The 25,550-nt window shown below is 39.2% G+C and overlaps 1 protein-coding gene across 3 annotated transcripts in view; it reads left to right on the forward strand.

The window, feature by feature from the left end:
- Window positions 1-25,272, forward strand: part of LOC308189287 (uncharacterized protein) — a 79,598-nt gene extending 54,326 nt beyond the window's left edge. Inside the window, exons 3-5 of one of the 3 annotated variants that reach the window (XR_013946243.1) lie at window positions 8,403-8,607; window positions 10,324-10,522; window positions 24,980-25,272. The gene's annotated coding sequence lies outside the window, so the exon portion shown is untranslated. Of the gene's footprint in view, window positions 1-8,402; window positions 8,608-10,323; window positions 10,523-16,029; window positions 18,952-24,979 lie in introns of those variants that run through there. The other 2 variants (XR_013946244.1, XR_013946245.1) reach the window with 2 other exon arrangements.
- The last annotated feature ends 278 nt before the right edge of the window (window positions 25,273-25,550 follow it).

Genomic DNA, 25,550 nt, shown 5'->3' on the forward strand with positions numbered 1-25,550 from the left:
TCTTAATACTGATGCCCTTGTAGTGCTTTGTCAAGTGTGGTTAGAACAATTTTTTTCATAGTGTACTAACAGACCCTGAAGTGCCACTAACATAAATAGCAATTCATCTCCTAGCAAAGCAGAATTTAAGAACCCTCTGTATTTTTTTCATGAGGATAACTGAAATTTTTTGGTACATGTTAGAAAAGCAGGTTACTGTTGGTATTTCCCTGTCCTGATCTTCCTAGAAGATTTAAGATGCATCTTCTTTCTCAGCTGCATTAGATCTGGTAATGCTTTCTCTGAAAGCAATCCTGGGAATTAGCTACACCTTCAAGACAACACAAGGCTGGAATCCACTCCCATGGATGCCACTGGAGATTACACCATACAAGGGGGTTGCTACAACTATTTTCTACATTCCCATTGAATGTCCATACATCCTGAGTAGTAAGTAACATGTCGATAAGAAGAAAATATTTTCCTGCAGTTTGCTCATTAAAGTTCATTTTTAACTCTGGAACACTTGAAGATTTAAGTTGTATTTTACTTCTGAAAGAGACAGAAGTGCTCTTTATTCCAAAAGGTTTCAACAGCAACAGGGTTGAGCAATTTGTTATGTTGGCTGAACCTTTCCCAGAATAATGTCTCTGCTGGGATATACACATTCTGTCCGGTCACTTATTCCATGGCAGCTAAAAATCTTCCCAGAGGAATTTGTTCCATTGAACAAAGTACAGAGGCTGAAAAGGGACCAAAAAAATCTTTAGAAAATTGATTGAATTAAATGAGCTATGTTTTCAAATGTCATTCATTCTACTTGTAGGGGTAGTCCTATTTTGTGTGTTCAGTATTTGAAAATCCCTTCTCCTTCCTGCACTGCACATAAATATGCATACATAAATGCTCTTTGTAAAATATGCAGGTGTCCAACACACTGAAACTGATCTACGTATGCAGATAGCTGTATATCAAGTTAATATGCAATTGGACATTGTACTTATGAGACTGTAGATTGGTTTTGATGAAGTGCCCTTACACACCTGCAAAAGTGAATTCTTCACGTAAATTTCATAGAATGGTTTGGGTTGGAAGGGACCTTAAAGATCACCTCATTCCAGCCCCCCTGCCATGGGCAGGGACACCTCCCACCAGACCAGGTTGCCCAAAGCCCCATCCAGCCTGGCCCTGCACACCTCCAGGGATGGGGCATCCACAGCTTCTCTGGGCAGCCTGTGCCAGTGCCTCACCACCCTCTGCGTGAAGAATTTCTTCCTAATATCTAATCCAAATCTACCATGTTCTAGTTTAAAACCATGACCCCTTGTCCTATCCCTATGCTCCCCGACAAAGAGTCCCTCCCCAGCTTTCCCATAGGCTCCCTTTAGGCACTGGAAGGCTGCTGTAAGGTCTGCCTGGAGCCTTCTTCTGGCTGAACAACCCCAACTCCCTCATCCTGTCTCCATAGGAGAGGGGCTCCAGCCCTTTGATCATCCTTGTGGCCTTCCTCTGAACTTGTTCTAACAGGTCCATGTCCTTCTTGTGCTGGGGGCCGCAGAGCTGAATGCAGTGCTCCAGGTGGGGTCTCATGAGAGCAGAGCAGAGGATAGAATCACCTCCCTGCTGGCCACGCTGCTTTTGATGCAGCCCAGGATACGTTTGGCTTTCTGGGCTGCAAGCGCACATTGCCAGCTCATGTTGAGCGTCTCATCAACCAACACCCCCACATCCTTCTCACAGCTGGTTTCAATCCAAATTTTGTCATGCTTAGCTCAAATTAGGGAGAAGAGCCACAAAAATGACTTTTTTTTGGAAAAAAAAAATATGGTATTTTATATTTTTGTAAGGATTTCATAAGATAGAGTAAGTTGAGCAGAACTGTTATTATATTTATTTTACGCTGACTGTAGGGACACAGTTGTTGGCCTTTTAGTCTTCAAATTAGATTTATAGACTTCATTGGAACTGGTCAGTTTTCCCTGAGTAGCGGTTTTAAGTAAAAAGTCAGTCCTTTAATACAGGGAAAATTAGGGTGGCCTATTTAAAATTCAGTGCAGCAGTCAGATAGAAGGAATGAGTTACTTTCAACAAGGTCAGGAGACTCATACATGTCCTGCTCTTCCATCTTGACAGAGAAGATTTATTGCTTTTAAAAGTGGCAGCATCTACACTTCCTGCCATTTAGTTGCCTCCTTAAGATAATAGATTTGATTGAAACGTTCTTGTTATTTCATGTTGTGCGGGTTTGTTATCACACATTTTCTGAGGGTGATTGGACTGGCAGTCCACCTTGGGAGCACTGAACCTCTGCTCAGCTGTTTGTATTCACGGTACTCTCATATAGATGAAGCCAGCATCAGAAGACAGCAAATAGAAGACTGGATAAATTCACTGTTTTGAGTTCTTTGTTTACCTGTTTGTGTAAAGTTATGAAGTTTTTATGAAACTTGTCCTTTATATATTAGCGTATGCTGACACAAGCTCTCTCAGAGCAACAGCATAAATACTATCTTCTAAAGGAAAGATTGGCCTTTTTCAAGTTTTCAGGTGAAAAAAGTCAGATATGGAAGAAATGCTGCCAATAAAAATTTTCTGTTGCAGGTTACTTGAGGACAGTATTGTCCACAGATAAAATAAAGTGAGAGAAAGAACTCTATCTGGAATAGTAGTCATAAATGGGTTTCAGTGTTTCTCCAATATTTTTTGGGCCACTAGATTATTTTATATATATATATTAATACGTAATGGATGTTTTAAAGCTTGGCAGCATCTAAGAGCTTTCTGAAAGCAAGTCATGTTGATGGCTTCATTCATTATTGTAATGTGGAGAATTTTGTACCATGGAATGGGAATAATTTGACCAAAAGGAAGATGTAGCATTAGTATTTATGTCCAATTCTAGCCTTCGGATTCATCCTAAGGAATGACTGAAATTATCTTAAAAATATCAAATGGTGATCTCATTGGAGAATCAGTGCTGATGAATCACTGGTGTTATCAAAACGCGTGTTAAAGATGTTTAAGATGAATCCAGTAAACTTTTATTACTCTGTCAGACAGTATCTCTTTCACATCTTTTGCAAATCCATTCATTTCTGAAAGGTTATACGTTAGCTGAATACCGAAGATTTGTCTCTGTGCCTATAGATGTTATTGATGCACTCAAAAGATTATTCTATGACAAGTTAGTTTTCCTTGTATTTGAGCTTATTGGAAAGTAGCTTGGCTCTGTCAGATGCAGGAATTACATTTTACACATGTACATTTAAGGCTACTCCTGCCACTATTTCCCACTGGGAAGTATGACTTCTGTTGTGAATAGGTAGGAAAATATCAACTAACCCAAAGCACTGTCTCTTCTAGGAAGGAAAGAAACTTCAGCAATACACTCCACTTAGTCCTTCATTCAGATTGAGTAGGTAAGGCTTCAGCCCTAGCAACAACAAAAAGTTTGAAAAGAACACAGAAGGATGTTGGGGATGCTCCCAGTAGCTTGGGTGTACCAGGGTAGCAGGCATCATACAGAGAAGTAGACAGGCTGCTATTACTGGCCCATTTCCCACTATCTGATCCCATCCTGTCCTCCTACCCCCATCTCAGTCATTGTCCAGTCCTACCTCACTAGCTGTGTGGGTGGAATACAGCCTCCCTGTGAACCTTTCTGGGATCCTTGAATTTCTCCATTCCTTCCCTGTAAGCAGTTCGAAGGGTTACTTGGCTCCTTGGGAAGCTTTTCCCTTCTTGGCTTTTTGCTCCCATGCCAGTGCTGTATGAAGAGGAACCTCAGGCTATAACTTCTAAGACACTTTGATTGCTCTCTTCTTATCTGACCAGCTAGCACAGATCAGCTTGTGTCTCTACTGTTAAATGCTCTCTTAGTCTCTCCTGGATAGGATGGCTGCAGTCTCCCCATTGGTAATGTTCTTTGGTCTGTGCTGATTCCTGCGCCATGACCAGCAATTGCTTGGAAAAGTGCTTCTTGGCCAGGGCCAAAATCATGCCCCAAATCATTCTCCCTTAATGGACCATTGAATTATGGATCACAGAATAATTCTTGGTACTGTTCAATTTACCATGAAGGATGTAAGTTTGGACATAGCACTGTGCTACTTCCAGTTCCTGGCCAGCTCTACACTGCCAAATAGAGCAGCAGCAAGGTGTGTAGTTTTTGCCTAAGAACTGTGCAACAAGCACTTTGTGCTTTCCACCAGTCTCCTTTCCTGTCTTCTTAGGTTGCCTAAATGACTGTTCAAAGGGGAGTCTGGCTGGCTCATCATTCAAATATGACTCATAACTCAAGTCAGGCAGATTCAACTGAGGTGGACATAAATTACAGAGACTTAAAAAACCCTGTCAGCTGGTGGGGAATCGGAGAGGGCAGAATATGCTAATTTAACCAAAAATCCAGAAACTCTAAAGCTGTAATAGTCAGTAATACTTCTGTATTGTTACTGTAAACAGTTCCTCTAGGAAAGAGTGTCGTCCTTGATCAAAACTTCACAACAAATTACAGTGGAGATGTGGAGATGGAGTGTTTTGATCAGAAATACTCACAGCAATGGAAACTGACATTGAACATATTGTTCTTTCCTTTCAGTCACCGTTTAGAGATAAAAAGTTTCCAAATTTTGGTGATTTATAATACCGACTGTTCAAACAACTTGAAACAATGGAATCTTGTAGAAACGCATTTTTTTTTTAAGTTGTGCATCTTTCTGCAGTGATCTACCCTGTGGTTTGTGGCTTGGTACTTGCCTGCTTTTATTATTGCTGTAAAGATAGTGAGCTCTACCTTTAGGGGAGAAAAGCTAGATGAAGTACTTACACAAAAGTTTTGTTGTCATCACCCTCATCATCACAAATAGTATAAACACTCATGTAACTTGCAAAGATATATGCATGTTCAGTAAATGGTCTGGGAACGAAGCAAAGCAAACACCAGCTACGGAAATGGAAGAATTAAAATCCTAGGCCAACCACCCATTGGAAAAAGAGAAGGGAGAATATGTTAATGAGTCTACAAGGTCATACACATCTATTCTGTAGTAGTCAGTGATGACTTTGTGCCATTTTTTTATGCAATTTCCCTGGGACAACTTGGTGTTCTTGCTCAGACCTGTGGGAAAAGTTACTTACTTATGAGTATTTTGACAAAAAGAGGGAGATGCATAGAAAAACTGACACATACATATTGGTCTTTTTTATGAACTCTTCCTGTAGTACGAACACAAATCAATTTGTAATATAAGTAATGCTCAGGAAAAAAATTAAAGAAACCAAACCTGCTTATAATTTCTGGTGTGCTCACTTATCTCCACTGTGAAGCTAACTTGAAAGGGGTACACTGCCTTTTCCCCAAGATTCATGTGCACATATGAACTCCTAGCTTAAGTCATGAGGCTCCAATCTTGACCTGGCAGAGCTAAGTATAGCCAGCAACAAGTTCACACGAGCCCAGCTAGTCAGCTACTGGTATAGGACAGAGTGTGGTAAGTATTGCTTGATTCTGAGTGGGTACATCTCATCTAATGTTCATGATCTGAATGGTAGTTGTCTAGCCTAAGTTAATCTTTGAGGTTGTGTGTATAGTCAAATATATATCAAATACTTTCAGACGGTAATTGTTTCTACATGTCTTAGACTCCTACTTAGTAAGAGATGAATTTCTCTTTAGAAGGGTCTAATGCATGCTCTTGAGTCAGAGGCTAGAGAATTTGCTTAGATTAGATACCTAACTTTTATTTGGCTAAGTTTGAGATGACTCTACTACTGGTGTTTTCCTGCAAGTTTTTTCCTTCCCTAGCCTTCCCGAAAGGACAGATAGTCTCTGAAGAGAGAATCTGTATTGTAGATATCCCACATTAATCATGTTTATTATGGGTGGGTGGGTGAAGTAATACATTAGGGTGAAATTCCTTGTTCCTGTGGCTATATATCATTGAGAGATTTCATTCATAAAACTTGACACTTTTCAGTTCATCTACTGCTCCACATGGGAATTCTCACAAGTGTGATTAAAGCTCCATTTTTTATGCCTATTATAATCCCATCTTATATCATTAGCATCACTGTATTTCTAATATTGGGACCGTAATGCTATGCTGTATACGTTCCCTGGGGTTCAAATACAGTAGAAGATCTGCTTAGAAGTAAAGTATGAGGGGGATATAAATAAACCAGATCAGAGAACAGTGCAAAATCTTGGCTTCAAAGAAAGTTCAAAGAACATAAAAGTGCTCAGGGAATAGCAGGAATGATTAAACCATTAGTGCCACTGAGAAAACGAACCATCTCCTATGTTGGGGCTATGAATCAGCCTTAGCCTCTAGTGAGCCTTAAATGAATAATGACAACCCAAACTTTCAACATCATTAAAATATCATGGAAGTAGAAGAGTTAACTTAGTTGTTGTTATGTATGCAAAACCTAAGCAATGTGTTACTAAGGCTAAAAAGACCAAGCAGAAAAAAGTTGAGAAATGCAAAATTGAAATTCCAATACTGACAATAATCCAGACACTAATCCTGTTGACTATGCTTACTATCTCTCTTATTTGAATTTATTTTCCTCTTGTTCTTGAGAATTGTTTAATGTACCTATAGTCTGCCATAAATCACGCAGGCTGATCAAAAAGAGAACTGTAATAGCATTGTTAGCCATGGTCCACTGTTAGCACTATTCCCTTTCCAGGCTTCTGTCTCTAAGAAGTGGAATTTTACCTCACAGAATTTTACATTTTTACAAATTCAATGTAGACTGGCAATTGATAAAGACAGAAAGAAAGATAAATGCAATATGTCAATGTTATTTGGCAGTTTAGGAAATATAGCTAGGACTTCAGAAATTCTATAAAAACCCTGACTCTTTAGGGTATGGGCAAGGCTTGCATGAAATGAAACTCTGCCTGATGTCCAGGTAAGTGTGACTGCTGTGTTTCCAGAGTGAGCTTTTCCTTTTTCTGAAACAGAAACTGCAGAACAGGGTCAGAAGATGAACACTGGGTGGGTTGCTCTCTGTCCTCTGCAATTCCTACGGTACAAGTAGCCTTATAACCTCCAGTATACCACACAAGCCAGAGATGTTGGCAGGATAAGTTGACTCTCATACAGAGGTCATCCATAACCCCTGTGTTATGAGGTACTTTCTTCTTTAGTTGAAGAGGATCAGAGAGAAAAAGCTCTTGAGATACTTCAGTACTGCTTCCCCCCCAACATTTGCAACAAGGTATTACATATGACGTACAGGATAGATACTGCAAAGAAGCTCTGCCAGCAAAGAGTTAACCATTGCTGCATCATTTCATGTGCATCAGGCACAGAAATATTGGTAGCAAAAGGTTTGGCATAGACACGTTACCGCTGTATTTGTAGAGGATAACTCCTGTATGGGGTATTGTGATATAGTTGTATTTAGCATTTTTGTTTACTAGGAAACAAACCAATTGAAATAAAAGAGAAGAGGATAAAACTTCAGGCAAGTGGGGAAAGAACATCTTTTTTTTTTCTTTTCTTTTCTTTCCTTTTTTTTTTTTTCCATCTGGTATTGTTGATTCTTTTCCTGCTTACTGGCAGTTGTTTCCACTTGTAAATATCTGGTAGAAGCAAGCTCTTGAAACTGGGTGTTTTTCTTTTTCTTTTTTTGCTTCCACTTAATGAAGAAAGGTATCCTTTGAACTTTGCAGAATACACCAGGTCTGACCCCCTTATTTCTCAGTACAGTGGTGGATATAGACAAGTTGCCCCTTTGTGGCCCAGTCAATGTTGCAACAGAAAAGGCCAAAAAGAAGGCACGGATAAGCTCCCTCTGCAGCAATCCTGAGCCCTGAAAGTCAGTGAAAGAGCACAAAGAGAGAGAGAGACACACACACACATATTTGCTCCAGCAGTCCCTGGTGCACTGTACATTTATAAGTGCTACCTGGTAGCCTGGAGCTTTGATGTGCCAGACAGCAAAATAGCCATGCCCAGCTTGCAAACCTCCAGACAGATAGGAAAATAATTCCTGCAGACAGCAGTGACAGGATATCTGCCACTGGAAACTAAAGTTGAGAAGGTTTCAAATGGCAAATTTCTTTTTACATGACTAAATTCTTACTGCTATCTTTTGTCATTCAGAGAGTGTTGGGCAAAAATACTTACACAATTGGCCCATCAACAAGATGAAAATATTTTCCTTTGTTTATTGTTATGTAAAGCAAATTAATGAGTTAATGGAATCAAACCTATTTAAAGACTGTCTCATGCATGGTAGATATTATTGCTCTCCTGACACAGTAATATTTTTTACTAAAATTACCTAAGAAGTGGGATAATTGTTATCCTGCTGGTAGGCACACTGTCTGGGTGTTCTGAATTTTGCTTTTATATTATGAGGTCTAAAGACTTTTAAACACTAACCCCAGTGCTTCTATGTTTCTGTCACAGGAATAGAAACAGCACCTCCTTTCCTGGTGGTGAGGACTTGGCTGCCAAGGCCACCTCTTGCTGCAGCATTTTTCTCCTGAGACTCAGCTTGCACTTCGATGTGGTTCCTAGCCCTAAGAGTCACTAGTGAGAGAGAACAATGCGCAGACCAGCTCTGTCATCTGAGCAAATGCCCTAATGCTTCCACAGACATTTAATTAAGCAGGTGAGTTACCCACTTAACTCAAGGACTGAGTTAAAGAAGGGTGTAATTGTTTTAACCAATGCAGCCTAAGCCAAAAGCACTGGGGAAGGGATGAACTGCTCCATTCATCAGCAGAGGAGTGGTTGGTTTTAAAATTTAATAATGTTAATTTCTATGCCGAATAATTCCAGCATTGATGGTTTAAGAACAGATGTAATTTGCATAATTCCTCAGATCTAAACTGCTTCTTGTACCCATAAAAGTTGCAATTCTCCTTAGTCTCATACTCAAAATTACCTCTCTACCCCGTCTGACAAATTCTGTAATATGATGTAAAATTTCACAGTACTCCAGAAATGTTAAAGATGTAGGAGTAGTATGAAATAATTGAAATAAATATCAAATTAAACAGCACAGAGGATGCTGTAGTGATTGTATGATTCATTTTTATTTAAATCAATAACAGTCTTTACCTAAAAATTTATCTGAAGGGGCCTTTGAATTTTCACCATCGAAAAAAACAAAGGGAGAATTTAGATCACTAAACAACCCAGAGCCTCAGCCATGTGGATTTATGAAGTAGCCTTTTTTTTTTTCTGTAAAAAGGCAATTTTGATCTTCCCTGTTGACATTTTCTGTAGTGATGTTTCTAGATGAAACAAGTATCAAAACATTTGATCTTTCAACCTAGTAAGAGTACTGTAGGGGTAAGTACTAGAACTACCTTATTCTGAACACCCTGGGCCATAGTTGTGATGAACTAAATCCTGAAATATTCACATGAATGTCCCACATGATGTAGGAACTTTAAGAAAGACAGTGCACACTTTTTTTCTTGCACTAAAACGAGATCAGCCACACTATTTTTTTTGGCAGTTCCGAATGAAGATCACACAACCTCCTAGGCAAGCAATTCCAGTGTTTTCTTACCCCTATTGTGTGTATTTAAATTTTTGTTTGTTTGTTTGTTTGTTTGTTTTTCCTCTGTGTTGTTAACATGGGAACTAGGTTATGCCCATCCTCTGAAGGCTGAAGCTCTTCCCTCTGGACTCTTGGTAATATAGCCCATGAGCTTCCTGATGTGCATTGCCCACAACTGAATATAGATCTCTTGTGGCCTTATTGGTGTAAATTAACATGTAGCTCAGAATGTATTTTGTGTTATACGTTACAGTGTGGTATCTGATTTTGTACAATAGCATCATATCTTTTGCTCTTGACCCTGCACTAGCACTGCTCCCATCCTAGCACTGCTCCCATCCTAGCACTGCTCCTGGGTTGGGGGGCAGCCCATCACTGCCCTCTCTCTGTTTATATATGTTTATGTTTCATGACAGCTGCGAAAGAGAAGCAAATGCTGGCCTGAAGCAGCCAGTTGGTTTGTGCAGGTGGCCAGTCACAGAGCACTGGGGAGGCAGGGTTTGCAATCTGGATGAAAGGCAGCATCCAAATGCAGCCTGAGGCCGGGCTGCCTCTTAACATGTGGTTTGCCTGTGACAAGACTGGACTGAGGAGATGCAGTTGCTTCCCCCTTAGCTTCCCATCTACTCCTGCTTCTTGCTTAGTCCTAACTAAGACCCTGTCTCAGCTATTGTCACCAGAGAAGCTCCTTGGAGCAGGCAAACCCACCCATCCCAAGGAAAAGAAGACCAGTCCCAGTAGCTTGAAACTACAGTGAGAACCATGTTGGTGACAGGGCACTTCTGCATGAATCAGTACTCCTTCTTTCTTCCCCAGGATTCCTGTCATGATTTTGGTGCTGGTTTTGGTAACATCCCAGTGCCCAGATGAACCTCATGACAGGCTGCACCTGTACTACAGAATGGTTTGGAAGAAATATCCTTGAGGAAAGGAGGCTGGTGTTTTCATCTTCCAAGGAATGAGGGAAGATAATCGCAGGGATATTCATCCAGAGCTCCTGGTACATAACAGTTCGGTAAGAGATGAATATTTATTTCTTACTAGAAATGAGAGGTATTGCAAAAGTGAGTATTTTCCTGTATATACTGAGAACTCAGTTTACCCCTTGGGAACCACTATGTCCATGTGTGCTCCCAGAGCAGAAATGAGAGAGAGATGGGAGAAAATGGCTTTTTATTTGTAGTTAGCTTTTGGCCATTTTGTGCAATTTCTTTCCTGTTATAGGTCTTACTTCTTTGGGAGGATTCTTATGTTAGCTGATAGAGCTTTGCTAAAGCCGGTGAGGATAGGAGGATAGCAGGTTAAACTATTGGAGAAGTACACACTGACGGTTAGGAAATGTCCATGCAAATCTTGACGGGGTTTTTCAGGCCTGTCTTGTTCACTGCTGTAAAACTGTTTCCCAAATGAATAAGTGGGAACTGCTGTGATAAATAGGTATTTGTGTGCTGTTATATGGGGAACTAAATCCAGGGAGTGCTGCCAAAGTTATTTTGAAGATGTGTTTTATTCACCTTGTTGAGCGTGTTTGTTTTTGTTTTTTCAATCTTGTTTCAAATGAATTCTTGGATGATAATTTTAAGATATCAATCTTAAAATTCCCCTTTCTGGAAGAAGAGGACATAGAAATAAGTGCAAAAAAATAGCTTTCCTGATGGAAAGATGTATGGGGATGAGTGACTGATTTGTCCTTTTTCAAGTTCTCTTGTCTTTATCTTTTTGTGTACTTGTACCAAACTTGGCCTCAGATGAATAAAAACAAATCTCATAGTTATGAGATGTTATGCAAAAAGGTGGTACAAAGATAATCCTAACCTTGTGACTTGGCAGGGGATGAAGGTCATGTTTTCTCTTCTTCTTACCTGAAATTAAAAGGTAATCAGGTAACTAAAGAAAGAACTGCATTTATGTTCCTCTCCCCCTGCCCCGCCAATACAGAAGGAGGTAACAGCAGTCAGGGAGGTAAGTTCCAATGCAGCAACATTATTTTGTATGTTTATTAGTAACAGAGAGAGAAATGACTATGTTAATAATCAGTGCAATCCAAATAATCTGCCATCTGGGAAGCGGAAACTTTCCAGTTGTAGGAGTCAGAATCCACTGGTGAAACTTGGACATAACTGTTGCAGCTTGCACGGTGAAAGCTAAGGGTTAGGATTGAGCAACAATCCTATTCTATTAAACACAATATTTTTATTGCATATTACTAAAAATTGTCAATGTTGTGAATGTACCATTGACTCTGGAGCCCTATGTGAAAGAAAAAAGAATTTTTAGCAAGGAAGCTGCTAGAAGGCTGGTGAAGGGATAAGATACAGGGGAACTTTATAATAGGATACATTAGTTGCATTTAGAAACAACATCACCATCACTTCAATGAAAAAGGTGTTTGTTTTGAGACAAATTCAGGACAATCATGAATGCCTAATTAGGACTCAGAGTTGGTGGAATTAAACATATAAAATTGTCATGTCCAAATCAGTGGAAATTGAGATACCTTCTCAAGGGACACAGCATCAATATCTACCTGTGTCAGGGTTTCTCGTCCTGCATTCTTCGGAAATCCGCTCAAGAATGGGTGTTTGAAGACAAATGGGTGTGGTGGTGAAATTGGTTGGCACACTGCCATGAAATTGGTGAAATTGGTTGGCACATTGCCATGAGCTGGCCCTGCCCATCTCCCACTGGCTCTTCCCCAGGGCTGCATTCAGCCCAGCTGCCGGAGGTGTGCAGTGTCCTACCCCACAGCACCTGCAGGCATCCCAGTATTGCTGCCTCATCCGAAGCACCCTCTGGCTGAGTCTCAGGTGTCAGGGAAACACCGGCCAAGCAATGAGCAAATGCTCATTATTGCCCCTGTTTCAGAGCTGTTTCCCTCCTTTACCCCCATATTGTACTGGTCAGTGCTAGGGGTGTGAGGTTTACAGCCCTGAAGAGGATGTAGCTAAATACTGATCACTGCTGCACAGCAGCTGTTTCCTGAGTGGCAACAAAATTGTTCTGTGTTTGTGAGGAAAGAAAGGCTTATGACACTGATCTTTTGACCTAACTTTTCAACGCAATGATTATCCCTTACTCCCATGTAGTGTGTTTGCTGCAAGAATAATTTTATTCAGAACATGTTTTCCACTGAATCATGTATATTCAAGCGTAAGAAGAGGGAGTGAGTCAGGAGTCTGGTTTTAAAAATAATCTGGCAGTTTTCTAAAGCTACACGGATATTGCTTTTCATAGAAAAAGCAGAAAAATATCTGAGGTATTTGCGTTTGGCATGCTGGTCTCAAACATCAGTTGCTCAGAACGTTTTATTTGTGGAAAAGCAGTGGGGAGGAAACAGACCCCCCCAAGACATGTGATAACTGACAGGAAATAAATCAATCTGTATGTGTACTGTCGTGGCTTTCCCTTAAAAGAACACATTTTCCTTGTGCTGTAGACAATAGTTTAGTATGTTAAATTATGTGCTGCAATCTGGAAGGTAAATCCTTCCATAAAACTGTCAGTGTAGATCATAACCCTGCTCACTGTAACAGCACTCTTTTCTACTTCTGCAATATTCTCCTGGTACAACATGCATTGCACACTGCTTGTGTTTTCTATGAATGATGCTTTGGTAGCACGTCCCCACGTTGCACCGTCCTTGAGAGACTCATAGTCATCGCACCTCTGACAATGTGAAAGGTGGGTGTCACTAAAAGCAGCGTAATGAATTGACGGCAGATGAGCCTTGACGTGAAGATCTTTTATTCCACTTTCCTCTTTGTGAGCACATTGGTAACATGCATCATGGATAAAATGATCTTTTTTGAGACATTATGAGAGAGAGATTTCTGAGGATAAACAGAGGATTAATTTTCCATGGGAAAATGCAGGACCAAATAAAATCAGTTAAGGGAAGAAATATGTCTACTATATCCCCAGCAAAAACAGTTTTTCTGCAAACTGCATGGGTACACTTGAAATAAAACACTTCTAAGAGAGATTGTCATCAGTATTTTTTTCTGTAAGACTTCACTCTTAAATAGTTATTGTAGATATGAAAGGAAGTGAGTCCTTTGTACCTTAAACTTTAAACTGGGAATGAGACCTAAAGTCAGATTTTCACCTTTGCAATTCTAACTAAAATATCTTAAGTGAGGATTCAAGGAAAGTCAAATATTACTTCTAAGAGGAAATAAGCTCCAAACAGCCTTTTGGCTTTGAAGTTTTTCTAGATCTGTAATAATAAAGTGTACAGTTTCAGCCTACTGAGCCTATTGACTCATGATGAGAGAGAACTCTTGCCATCAGTTTCAAAATTACAGGCTGTTGGTTTGACACTGCAGACCTCTCCAGATTAACCTATTGAATCACAAAGTGATGGAGAGGTTGAAGAGATGTGGACTCATGTGGACTATGGATGTTCTCATACCCCAAAATATTCCAATTAATAAAAACTACTCAGAATTTGGGAGAAAAAAAATCACTGAGTTATACGGGCTATTTCTAGAGAAAAATCTATCATATGCAATAAAATTGGTGTCTGAAGTGAGCATTCCAAAAGCAGAAAGCTATTATTTCATACAAATGTGAAGCTTAAAATAATGTTTAGAAAGCTGCATTTTTTTCTGCCTACCCATAAATCAGAGTTCAGCTCAATTCCACTGAAGGACTAGCTGTGCTTTCAGAAGGAGACAGGTTGGAGTCCAAGAGAATAATGAAGAAAGAGCTGAATTACCTAGTTTAAAAGGCCAATAACTACCTGTAAGTCTTTCCAGAAAAGCAAAATAATGCATATGTGTTCTGATTCTTTTTCAATATATTTAATTTAATTTAAACACAGTAAGATTCATTTAAGTAAAATATGATTCAGTCACTCAGGTAAATGCTGTTACTTATTTCCTATGGAAGGAACTTTTTGACACAATATGATCATTAAACTACGCTGGAAACAGAGATTTAAATGCAAGAAGTAATAATTGCATGTTATTAACAACTCCAACCTCAGAACTTAAGTATTTTTCCTCTTGAAACTGGAGCTAGAAGCCATGAATTAAAAGTTTTTGAAGGTTAAATGATCTCCTGATCCTTAGAGCTGATTCTGTCATGTTGTCATCCTGACCTTTGGATGCTTGGTAGAAATGTGTGGTGTTGTTCAGTGGTTGTCTTTTGGTACTGTTAAGTGTTCTGTGAAAAAAATGGAGATTTCAGTCCTTGTGTCTGGACATTTCGTGAACTTCCTAAACTTGTATCTAAACTTTTAAAAGATGTCACTTTTGGGATGTCCATTTAGTATGTCTTGAAGGAACCTGTTCTACAGAGTACCTACAAGTACGTACATCTCTGAAAATCATGTTATTTTGAGGTATTAGAAGATGAGGACTACATTTTTGAAAATCTAGGCCTAATATTGTAAGTCATAGATTTATTTATCATAAGGGATACATTTAGAGTATTTCTACAGAGAAGAATTATGTTACTGATATACTGTGGGTGATACAAAGTCCCCTCAGTTTAGTTTTTAAAAGTGTTTTAGAGAACTGTAGTTTTTTTGAAGTATAGTTTTATTTGCTAAGAACAGCTTTGGGTTGCACATCTGTTGACAAAGACTTATATCTATTTCTACTATAAAATTGTAGCTGTTTTATGTCACTCATGATTTGTTATGAGCAATAACAAAAGATTGGTTGTGTTCTCTCAGGGAAGTGTTTTGCTTCTTGTCTTAGTTCTTTGTAGGGCCCCAACTTCATGTCCGCTCTGTGTATTCCTCCTGTGCTGCAGTTCCTACCAATTTCAGTAACAACAGTTGTACAGTTAATGCATTTAATAGGATCATCCTTCAAAAGATAGTCTTACAGTTGTGTGTCTTTGAAGTATCATTTATCCAATTGCTTTTGTGCCTGATTTATTTTAACATATGAATTTTGAAAGACTGGTAAAATTACAGCTGAAAACTAAAATGATGTTGTTTCAGAACTCCCCTTCTTGATTGGGAATGTCACAGATGTATATTTTTCAGTGACTCCTTGTGAAAGCAGCTGCACCTTGGCTGGTGCACTAATGGCACAGTGGTGTCTGGCTTATTGCAGAGATCCTTTATAGCAGTATTTACATTGTGCCAGTGACTTGGTGTGGTCTGCCAGTGCATAACTATGAGGCAGAGAACTCCAACTGACTCATTAAATGATCTTATAACCTCCTTTATGTATCAGAATGTCTTAGCCTACGGAAGGACAGATAAGGACAAGGCACTTAGTGGCTTGCCAATTTTCCTTTATGTTTGCACTCACTTTTCCCAAGGATACAGACAGCTATAAGTGCCACTTTTAACAATTGCATATAATAATTTGGAGATATCCCATTAAAAAGGTCCACTCAGGAGTTTTGCAGCAGCAAATTTAAATTTACATTTTTATAGTTATTTTATCCCAGGATAATGTGCTAAAACTGGTCAGCACTTTATGTAGAAAAAGTCTCACAAATGGAGATACGATGCAGTGTGCTACAGCCTTGCAAACAGAATCACACCTTTTTCTATGCCAGGTAGCAAATGCACAGGTTACAATGAAAGTAAATATGCAAGATTTCAACCCCTGTGGCCTTGAGGATAATGGAGGCAAGTAGCAAGTGGATGTGGAGAAACTTCCTTGCTTTTTAAAGTTACTGAAGGCATCTGTGCTATTCAGCAGGTTACGTCACTGGTGGAAGAGGAAACTATGATCTTATTGATGTCAGTGAGAGGTTATCCAATGACATCAGTGGGTCGTGGTTCCTGAGATATGTGGAAGACATTAACTGCATTATTTTCTGAAATTCTGCATGGCTGGAAAATGTGTTTCATCGCTATGACAGCAGAAGCAGCAGAGTGGAGAGTTTTTAAAGTTGTGGCACACACCAAAAGGCTGCAGGAGGTCCTGGAGGAGCTCTGCCTGACTCACAGGGATTTGTGTTCTGGTTTCCTCAGAAATCCCACCGTCCTTTCCAAATTCCTTGGTCCACCCCAGGAAGAAACTCAATTTTTGCTTGTGAAGCAGTAGAAAAAGCGTGTACTCCTCCATTTGGATTTGGAGCTAAGAGAAGCTCATTGCAGTTTTGAGTCCATAATTATGATAAAAATGAACATTCCAAAAAAGATACTTTAAAATTTAGATAAATTCTAACAAGGCTGACACTTTAAAATAAAATATTGTGGGGCTTCAGAAAAGTATATATGGTTAGGGCTTTATTATACTCAGGTTTTTGAACTTGAATGCTCAGATGGGCATGTGTGTGTAAGGTCTGTATGTGCATATGTTTCAAATAAAGGAGGCTGACAGTCTTCTGTCTGTGATATATAATCACTAATTATGGAGAGAAGGATAGGAGAAAGTTACTCGGGTAAGGGCAAGTGGCAGACAGGGCTGATGTGCAGCAGCAAGACAGATACCTGCTGTATTCATAATTCTGTGTTACAGTACATCTATGCATGTTACAGTGCACAGATAGTGGCACTGGGGGAACTGCACACATGAACTCAGACCAGTGCTGATATTCTTTGTAGAAACATCATCCACATTTTTAAAATAAGCATGAAATGCCTGGCAAGGTAATGTAACAGGCAGTTTTGCTACTTCTCCTGGAAATGGGTCATCAGAACATAAAAACCTCCTTGCAACATGACTCCCCCAAACTTAGTAAGATGTAAGGTAGGGCCTGTGCCTCACCTTCTTTTTTTTTTTTTTTTGTTTTTGACATGTTTGCACATCAAGGCAGGCTGTAAATGAACAGGATAATAAACTAAACATGATCACTCCAGACATGCCACTACTACTTCCCAAAAGATGCAATCCATACAGCTGCACCACGGTGTGCTGGCGTAGCTAGAAGCCAGAGAAGGCAGCTTGAAGTCTGTAGCAATAACGGCACACAAAAGGAAAATAACGTGGGGTGGGGAGAAAGAAACTGTCTGTGAACCTCTGCAGGTCCTGGTTTCTCAGTGCCAAATCATAAGGAAGAACAGGCAGGTGAACTGAAAAGGAAACAGAAAAAAGGAGGGGAATCTTAAGTTAAAGAGGAGAAGCTATCCAGCCCACTCACTCCTTTGGGTATTCAACTAACCTCAGAAGCTAGCTGAGATGCTGGAGCACAGAAGCAAATTTGTTTTTCTTAAAAATCATTATAATGCATTTGTTATTCTGTCTTTTCAGTATGTATTTCAGTATAGCAGATATTAGTTTATTCTTATTTTTATTCCTAGTTGTAAAGCCAAGTCTTGGCAACCTGAAGTAAGAAAGCCATCCCTCTTTATGGGAGCAACAATCCTTAAATCAGGACATTGAAATAATTTGTCAGTTACCAGTACTCCAATCCATTTTCTCCTAGAGTCCATAGAGTGAGAAGGGGGATTTCTGCTTAATTGTGCAAGTTGACCTGAGCTGCTTATATGAAGGCTGGGGAGGAAAATCTACCCTTTGGAGGGTGATGTTAGCAGGTATGCAAGCAGTACGAGGGAACATGCATGATCTCCAAGGGAGTTTGTAACAGCAGTGCCAGGAGTATCTGATGTTTCCAAGGGCTGGTACAGCTCTAACAATCTACTGGTGGGGCACCCTGCCCTAAAATTCTTTAAATTTATTAAACAAGTCTATCAGTCTCTCTCAGTTTTCCTATAAACACTTTGTTCTATTGCTAGGTTACAGAAGGGTTTTCTTTACCCTCTGTACTTGTGGTACTGTATGGTTATTAGACTGAAAAGAAGCTGAGCATTTTGGTAGGTAACCAGTAGGTTTGAAATTAATCAACATGCAAAAATGACTTAAATTTTTTTTTTCCTTGCTGGGGAGTAAATTCAGAGCAGTACAGTGGTGTTTTTTTTGTTTGTTTGTTTGTTTTTTGTTTGTTTTTCATAGCTTTTGTATGTTGTGGGCCTGTATGTGGGCTGTATGAATTGCATCTCTTGGGAAGCAGTAGTGGCGTGTCTGGAGTGATCATGTTTAGTTTGTTATGTTGTTCATTTACAGCTTGCCTTAATGTACAAACATGTCAATTAACAAGTTAAATATCAGAGCTTTTGTGTAGGGATAAACCTTTGCCAGATACTGGTAAGTAAATTTCAAAACAAATACGAATCTGACCATCCCACTTCCCAGAAAAGCCTAACTCAAGTTAAAGATAGTTTATTTTATGATATTATTTCTGCTATCATGACTGGAGCACAGTTCTCTTATTGAATGACTTAGTCTTCTGCCCTTTTCGTAGCTACGGAATTGAATAACTCTCTACATTGCCAAACAACGGCAATTTTTTTCTCCATTTAAACATTTTTTTCTGATTTATTTCTCAGATTAATTTTAGTGAAATAAAAAAGTTCTTACCAGAGCAACAGCACTAGAAAGCTTTGTTAAAGTAAGTCTGGCTCCAGTGAATTTGCTTTACGCAGGCTTGAGTCGCACACCTGAAAGAGAATGCACGGATCGTGAGCAGCAAGAGACCTCTAAATCCTAATCCACAATTTCTGCTGGAAGGCACAGATTAGAGTAAGAACAGGTAAAACACTATTGGACTTCTTTAAGTCATGCAGTATCAGAGTAGTTATTGAGGCAGGCTTCTTGGCTGCAACTGCCCTCTGCAGAAATTTGGTGAACGGAGTCTAAGCCTAAATTTAAGCACTCGGTGCTGAATTTCAGAGCAGAGAGAACCTCACAGACAGGGATGCCTGAGCTCTGCGCAATCCTTTCGGCTGAGAGAAGCCTTCAGAGGGCTGCAGCACAGCCACTGAGTAATCAGGCCAGCAATTAAGCTCCGGTTCTCTATTTCTATTTATGTTCACACTCAAAGGTAAAGACAAGCTAATTCTTTTGAACTTCGTTAAAATAGGCCTAACCCATCAGGCCAGAAAATGAGCAGTGATGCCTGCTCCATCTCTAGGAAGATGAATTTTGATGGTTTGGCAGAGCTGAATCTTGGCAACGAACTTTAGGCCGATGAAATGATGATGTATCTGATTTTGAATTAGTCTAATGACCAAATTCAGAGACAGTCTTGCACTGTAATTATATGGAAAACTGCATTATGAGCTGTAATACATACTTCTTTAGTGGTAAACCCTTACACAGTTCAGGCAGGCTGACTTTTCAGCAAGTTGTGAGTGCAGATGTCACCATCCGCATACCATGTGTATGACACATGGTAACAGTTTTATACCATTAATATATGTCCCCTCAGCAGCACATTAACATTCCTTGCTGAGCATAGCTCGTGGATGGGCTCCAGCTTCTGAGACTGAGGTTGCATTTTAAAAATTGAATATTTTTGCATTTGTTTACACTCCTTTTTTTTTCTGTGAATATTCAAAGAGATGAGTCTACTGGCAGAAATGTTCATGGAAACAGCAAATTGTAAACTAACATTAGAAGATACTGCAATGCTTTGAGAACCTGACCATGTGAGTTGACTCCATTTGGGCAAAGAGAAAGGATGGTTCTTTGCAAGAATATTAAGAAACAGTCAAAATTTTAGTTTTTACTTTTTTTATAAACCTTCTTCAGAAGAAAAAAAAGTATGTATTTTCTCATGCTTTCTGTAACACTTGAACTGGGGAAAAGGAAATTGACATTCTTGTCCTTCAGAAAATTCCTATTTCCAACAAACCCCTGCTGTTATAAATCTGACAACATCTGAGACTATCAGTGACAAATTTCATGCAGGTATAGGAATAATGTGAAAGCAAATGCAGTGCAGCAATAATATTACATCTCCAAGGCTGGTTTCCAAGGCTGCTCCTTTGGTGTATGTTTGGGAAGAGCAATAAAAGTCTTGGTGTGCATTAGTCAGGGAACAGCTGAGAAGCAAATTCCTTTGCACTGCCATGATCTGGGTGCACAGTCAGGAATAGTTTTGCTCACCCTGGGGCATAGTCTGTAATATCCTGATAACGTAAGTTACAAATATGGTGTTTTTTTGTTTGTTTGTTTGTTTTTGTTTGTTTTTTTAGCGTCTTCCCTATCCTTCTCTTTTCCCTTTCAGAGTCCATTTTCATCATGTGTTTGTACCAGACGGTATTAATTTTGCTTGACTGTTTTGTCTTTACTATTTTGACTCTTTCTTCCCTTTTCAGTTTTCATTCTTCATGAAGCTGAATGTTATTGCTTAGCATCCTATTCTTTTTATCATCCTCATTTCATATCTGTCCATCAGCATTAAACACTATCAGTTTTAAGCCTTTGAATGATCAAAGCAATTCAGGTTCTCTACTGCATCTGTTTTCCTTTGTTACTCATTCTTTCATTGTTTCTGTCATTCATGCAAGATGCGTCTGCCTTTTCAGCCTTTTCCCTGTGTTTCATGTAACTCTGTTTTAAACTTTCTAGGCCATCTTACCATTCATTTCACAATTCCCACACCTCCCATTTTGTTATTAACCTTGACTATGAGACATTGTCAAAAATGCTTTCAGAAGTGAAAACAACACAGTCATGTGAAAGGGAAGTCTTCTGATACCTGTTAAAACATGTCTTCTTTTTAATTTTGAAGGTCATTGTGTTCATTATCTGCAACTATTGGCTTTTTGGAGGTAACTACAGCAATCAGAGGAAAGGGTGTTTTAAAATGTAAGTCTCAAAACTGTGAGCATTGAGTCCCTCTCCCATCCCAAGAATACCGGCAAGTTTCTTCTTGCTGTTCTGCAAATGAAAGCCATCTCTTAAGGCTCTCTCCCTGCCATCACGAGCAAGCCCACCTCTTTTTTTTTTTTTTTTTTTTTTTTAAATCTTGTCCATCACCTCTGTGGGTATCTGCAGAGGGTTTACTTGGGACTGGGTAACCTCAGGGAATCAGCAGCTCTGGTAGCACCTGAGTTGTGTTTTGAGTGGGGATCCAAACCAAAGCTTGAGTCCCAGGTATGCCAGAGTGCAAACTGGTTGTCACCATGGTTTTCATGGTCTTCATGAAAACTCTGGGTCAATTCGGAGAAGAAATTTCAAGCCCTTAGTACAGTCACTTGTTCTGTATTGTTACAGCCCACTTGCTAATGCTGCTGAGCAGGCTGAAGAGAGGTTGGATGATTTTGTCCTTGGGCACCTGTGCCAGACTGGCTAATTTACATAAGTTAGCCTTTAAAGGTGTGAAATGTGATTTACCTTTGGTATTTGCTCTTCATATATAACTGCAACCTAGACAGCCTTGTCATACTCTGCTTTATTTCATGGTGCTGCCTGTCCAGGTATATATGAGCAGGTCTGAACTTCTAAAGTTCTAAGCTTTGGTATGCCTCTTGGCTGAAAGTGATGTAGTAAAACTCAGAGTTCATAACAACCTTTCTATGTCAAAACACTAAAGTTTTACATTTGTCTAATATACTTTTACTTGGACCTTAGAACTCTCATAAAGTATTTGCTCATGTTGACAATTTTACCTGTTCTCCTAACACAAAGAATCCTAGTTATTACTTTGTCTGACACTTTTGGGCAATGAATTTCATGGTAATTATTGTTCTTACCCTTTGCTTTCTTCCCTCATATAACATTGCTTGACACTTTCTATAATTAACCAGAAAAGCTTAAATATTATCCATGATTCACTGCTTTCTGCCAGAGCTAAACCTTACTCTTCTTTCCATGTCTGGCTGGTTAAAATGCTAGATGCGCTCCACATCAGTGCTCCACATCAGCTCCAATCATTTTCATCACCCAGTACTAAAGGCATCTTGAATTAACTATCTTGAAGTGTTGTGACCTACACTTATGTTTTTCAGATTAGTTACGCAAATAGCCCCATTCTTAATGGAAGATGGTGAGGGGTGAGAACCACTGCTACATTATATATTTACAGAGTACTGTAAAATCCTGCTTGGAAGTCAATCCTTGCACCATCAGAGGATGAAGTTAACCTAAGCTATTGCAGGCTGCCTTGATGGGACTGCATAGTACCTTTTCCGTCTTGAGTAAGGTCTGTGGTGGAAGTCAAGGTGATTGTTTTTCCCTGAAGAACTTTGCTTTGTTTTAATCCAGGCATACCATCTCTGTCATTCCATACAGCAAAGACAAAATTTGCATGGTCTTAGGGTGGAGCAGCAGGAAGTCCCAGATCAGTCTCTTCTTACCCAGCTGAGATGAGGTCAGAAAACAATCCCTGTGGCAATTGCCTGCATGTTAAATCTGAGTGCTGGGGCACCCCAACATGCTTGATAGGAAAATCTGTAATCACATCAATAGTAATAAGAAATGTTTCTTCTTACCTTCCCTCTCCAAACTTATGAACCTATGTATTCCAGAAATTACACTGGTCTGAAGTATAGGATGAATTGTATTGAACTTGATGTTCTTGATGGTGTTTTCCAACCTACATGATTCTACAATTCTATGATTCTATGATATTCTGTATTAAATTTTGTGGCAAGTTTAAGATGAACTCCTCTGAAAACCAGAAATATGAACTTTGTTCAAGAAGGAGGAAAAATCTTCATCTGTTTGAGGTAGACCCTTAAGGAAGGATAGTAGGGAAGTCCATAGTGATCACTTCTTATGATTAAAAGAAATAAGATGACAAATAGCACTGAGAATTTTAGAAGGCTATCATGTAAATCAGGCACATCACTGGTAACCTTATCTAGAACAACATGTACTGTTCTGCTGCTGTGTCTTAGAAAAGATTTCTTTAAAATAATTTTAAAAATATAGAGGAAAGGAAAGGACAACAAGCTTGCTTAGCAGCATAGGAAACTTAGTGGTTTCCTTAGATGAGAAAGAAGAAAAGATTAAAAGCAACAGGAAACAACATCTCTGGGACACAATCACTGAGCAATAAGATATGTTTCCATTTCTTTTCACCCTCCAGGAACAATTAATGATTATCCAATGAAACTAAAATACTGCAAATCCAAGGAGAGATTTCTTATGATCAATAATGTGGGGACTCATTCCTGTAAACATCTGAAGAGACTTTTTTTTTTAACTTGAACATGGAGGGGTTTTTTTTGTTGTTGTTTTGTTTGTTTTGCCTTTTTTTTTTTAAAAAAAAAAAGAAGACTGGAAAACCATCCATATATTAGTCAGGAAGGAAAAATGATTTGGGGCTTTGTTTTGAATGACATCCCTTCTCAGGGCAGCACCTATCACATGCTTCAGTCAACATTATGATAACCTGCTGCAGCAGCTAGGAGAGATGGACTTGTGCATATAATTAAAATATTTTCCTGACTCTTAGGTAGATGACCCAAATGTTACCAGTAATCTGTTGCCTCACCAAAAGCATCTATTGCTGTCTACAAACTGTAGTTAATATGGATGGCTGACCAGGGCTGGTGCAACTGTTCGTACTTTTTTTCTTTTAGTTATCAGTGGCTGATAAAGCTTGATGAAGCTCCCAGTTTACCAAGCTCCTGAGCTCCTGATTACTAAAAGTGGGATGATACACTTGGGACCATCCACTCTCTTTGGTGTCAAAAAGAGAACGCCTTTGATTCAACCCATCATGGCTGTTCTTATGCTCATCAGGAAACAGGAAGTTTGCTTTCTGTTAGCTATATGCCAGGGAAGTAATGCAAGGGTAAGTAAGGGAAGTAAGCTTTTACACTTAGTGCATAATGCCTAGATTTTAAAATAATCAAGAAGTCTTTATTATTCTAAAAAAAATAAATGATCTTTTAATATAGATATTATCAAATTAATAGTATCTTCATTTGTGGATATATTCACTGTAAATAGCTTAATCATTTTTCTGATGCCAGAGTGCGTCTTATCTGATGACTTTTTATGAGCACATTAAAAAAAAAAAGGTGGCATATTTGATAAGTCTCTATGGCTTCCCTAAGGAGGGGAGAGAAGGGAGGGCTGAGTGATTAGAAGTCTGATTAGTGCATAATGAGGAACTTTACTTTCTAAAATAAAATTAGAGTAATTATGAAATGACATATTCACGTATCGGTGCAATGACTTTACTAGGGTTGCCATAGAGCTAGAGATCATAAATATGTGGAACCACCATAAATTCTGACACTACAGTGAGTTTTAGGGGCTGAAACAATCTTGTAGAGAATTTGACTTTTGAGGTCTGGGTGGTGGCTGAACCCACTGCCTGACAAATGGACATGGGAAGGGACACATTCAGCAACGGCATAGCATCCCTGTCATTGTGAATGAGACTGTGCCCCAAGGCATTTTTGTTAGGCTAAAAACATTTGCAAGGGGTATGATTCTTTATTTTGCAGTTGTTTTGCCTCAGTCTTCCTAAATCTTTCTTCCTTTTGCTTCCTCTAGCTTGTCTCTGACTCTTCTTTACATTTTTTATGTGGTTTTAAGGATGCACACACCAATAGCATCTCTCTGTTGGGCTGCAAATGACCTGTTGATAGAGCCACCTATACAGACACTTGGCTTAGAAATTGCATCCTGAAAGTCATCTAGCCAAGACAGCGGGGGGATGGCACCATAACAAGAGTATTGAGGCAATGCGTTCCACCCTAATGCTGACCCTGCCCCCTGGTCTGAATGGGAATGTCACTTATTCTTTTTTCCAGGGGGCACTCTTAGGACAAACTCAATACATAAACAAATGTGAGTCTTGCTGACTTCACCAGGAGCTGAAGTTCTTCATAAACAAAGACAGCAGCAATGGTCAGCACTGCTCTTCTCAGGAGCATCTTGCCCCAAGAAAGTGCATTGTTAATTTTGCTGTCCAGATAAATGACCTGTCGCTCTCCATAAAGAAGAAAGGATAAGATGCCTGCCATTTTTTTTCTTTCTCTCTCTCTCTTCTAACCATCATTTCATTGGTTAAAGCATTTAAACATGTTTGTTTAGCATAAAAGCAGTAAAGTCTAATTCCTTTTTTTTTTTTCTTTGCCTATTTATTACAATCTCTTTAAATGGGGCTATATTTGATACAGTAGACTATTCGGTTTTGTTTGTCATATAATAAATTTTCTGCACCAGTTTGTTACTATAACCTTGTTATGGCTCTATAACTTTAAAGTAGGGCTTGGATCTACCAAAGTCTTAATCAGGCAAACGAAGATGGGATATGTAATCTGTTCGTGCTGAGATTTCAGTGCATGCAACCCACCCACTAGAAATACTTAGAAGAATCTT

The sequence above is a fragment of the Anser brachyrhynchus genome (genome assembly GCF_964034855.1).
Source record: "Anser brachyrhynchus genome assembly, chromosome: 2".
Taxonomy (NCBI): Eukaryota; Metazoa; Chordata; class Aves; order Anseriformes; family Anatidae; genus Anser; species Anser brachyrhynchus.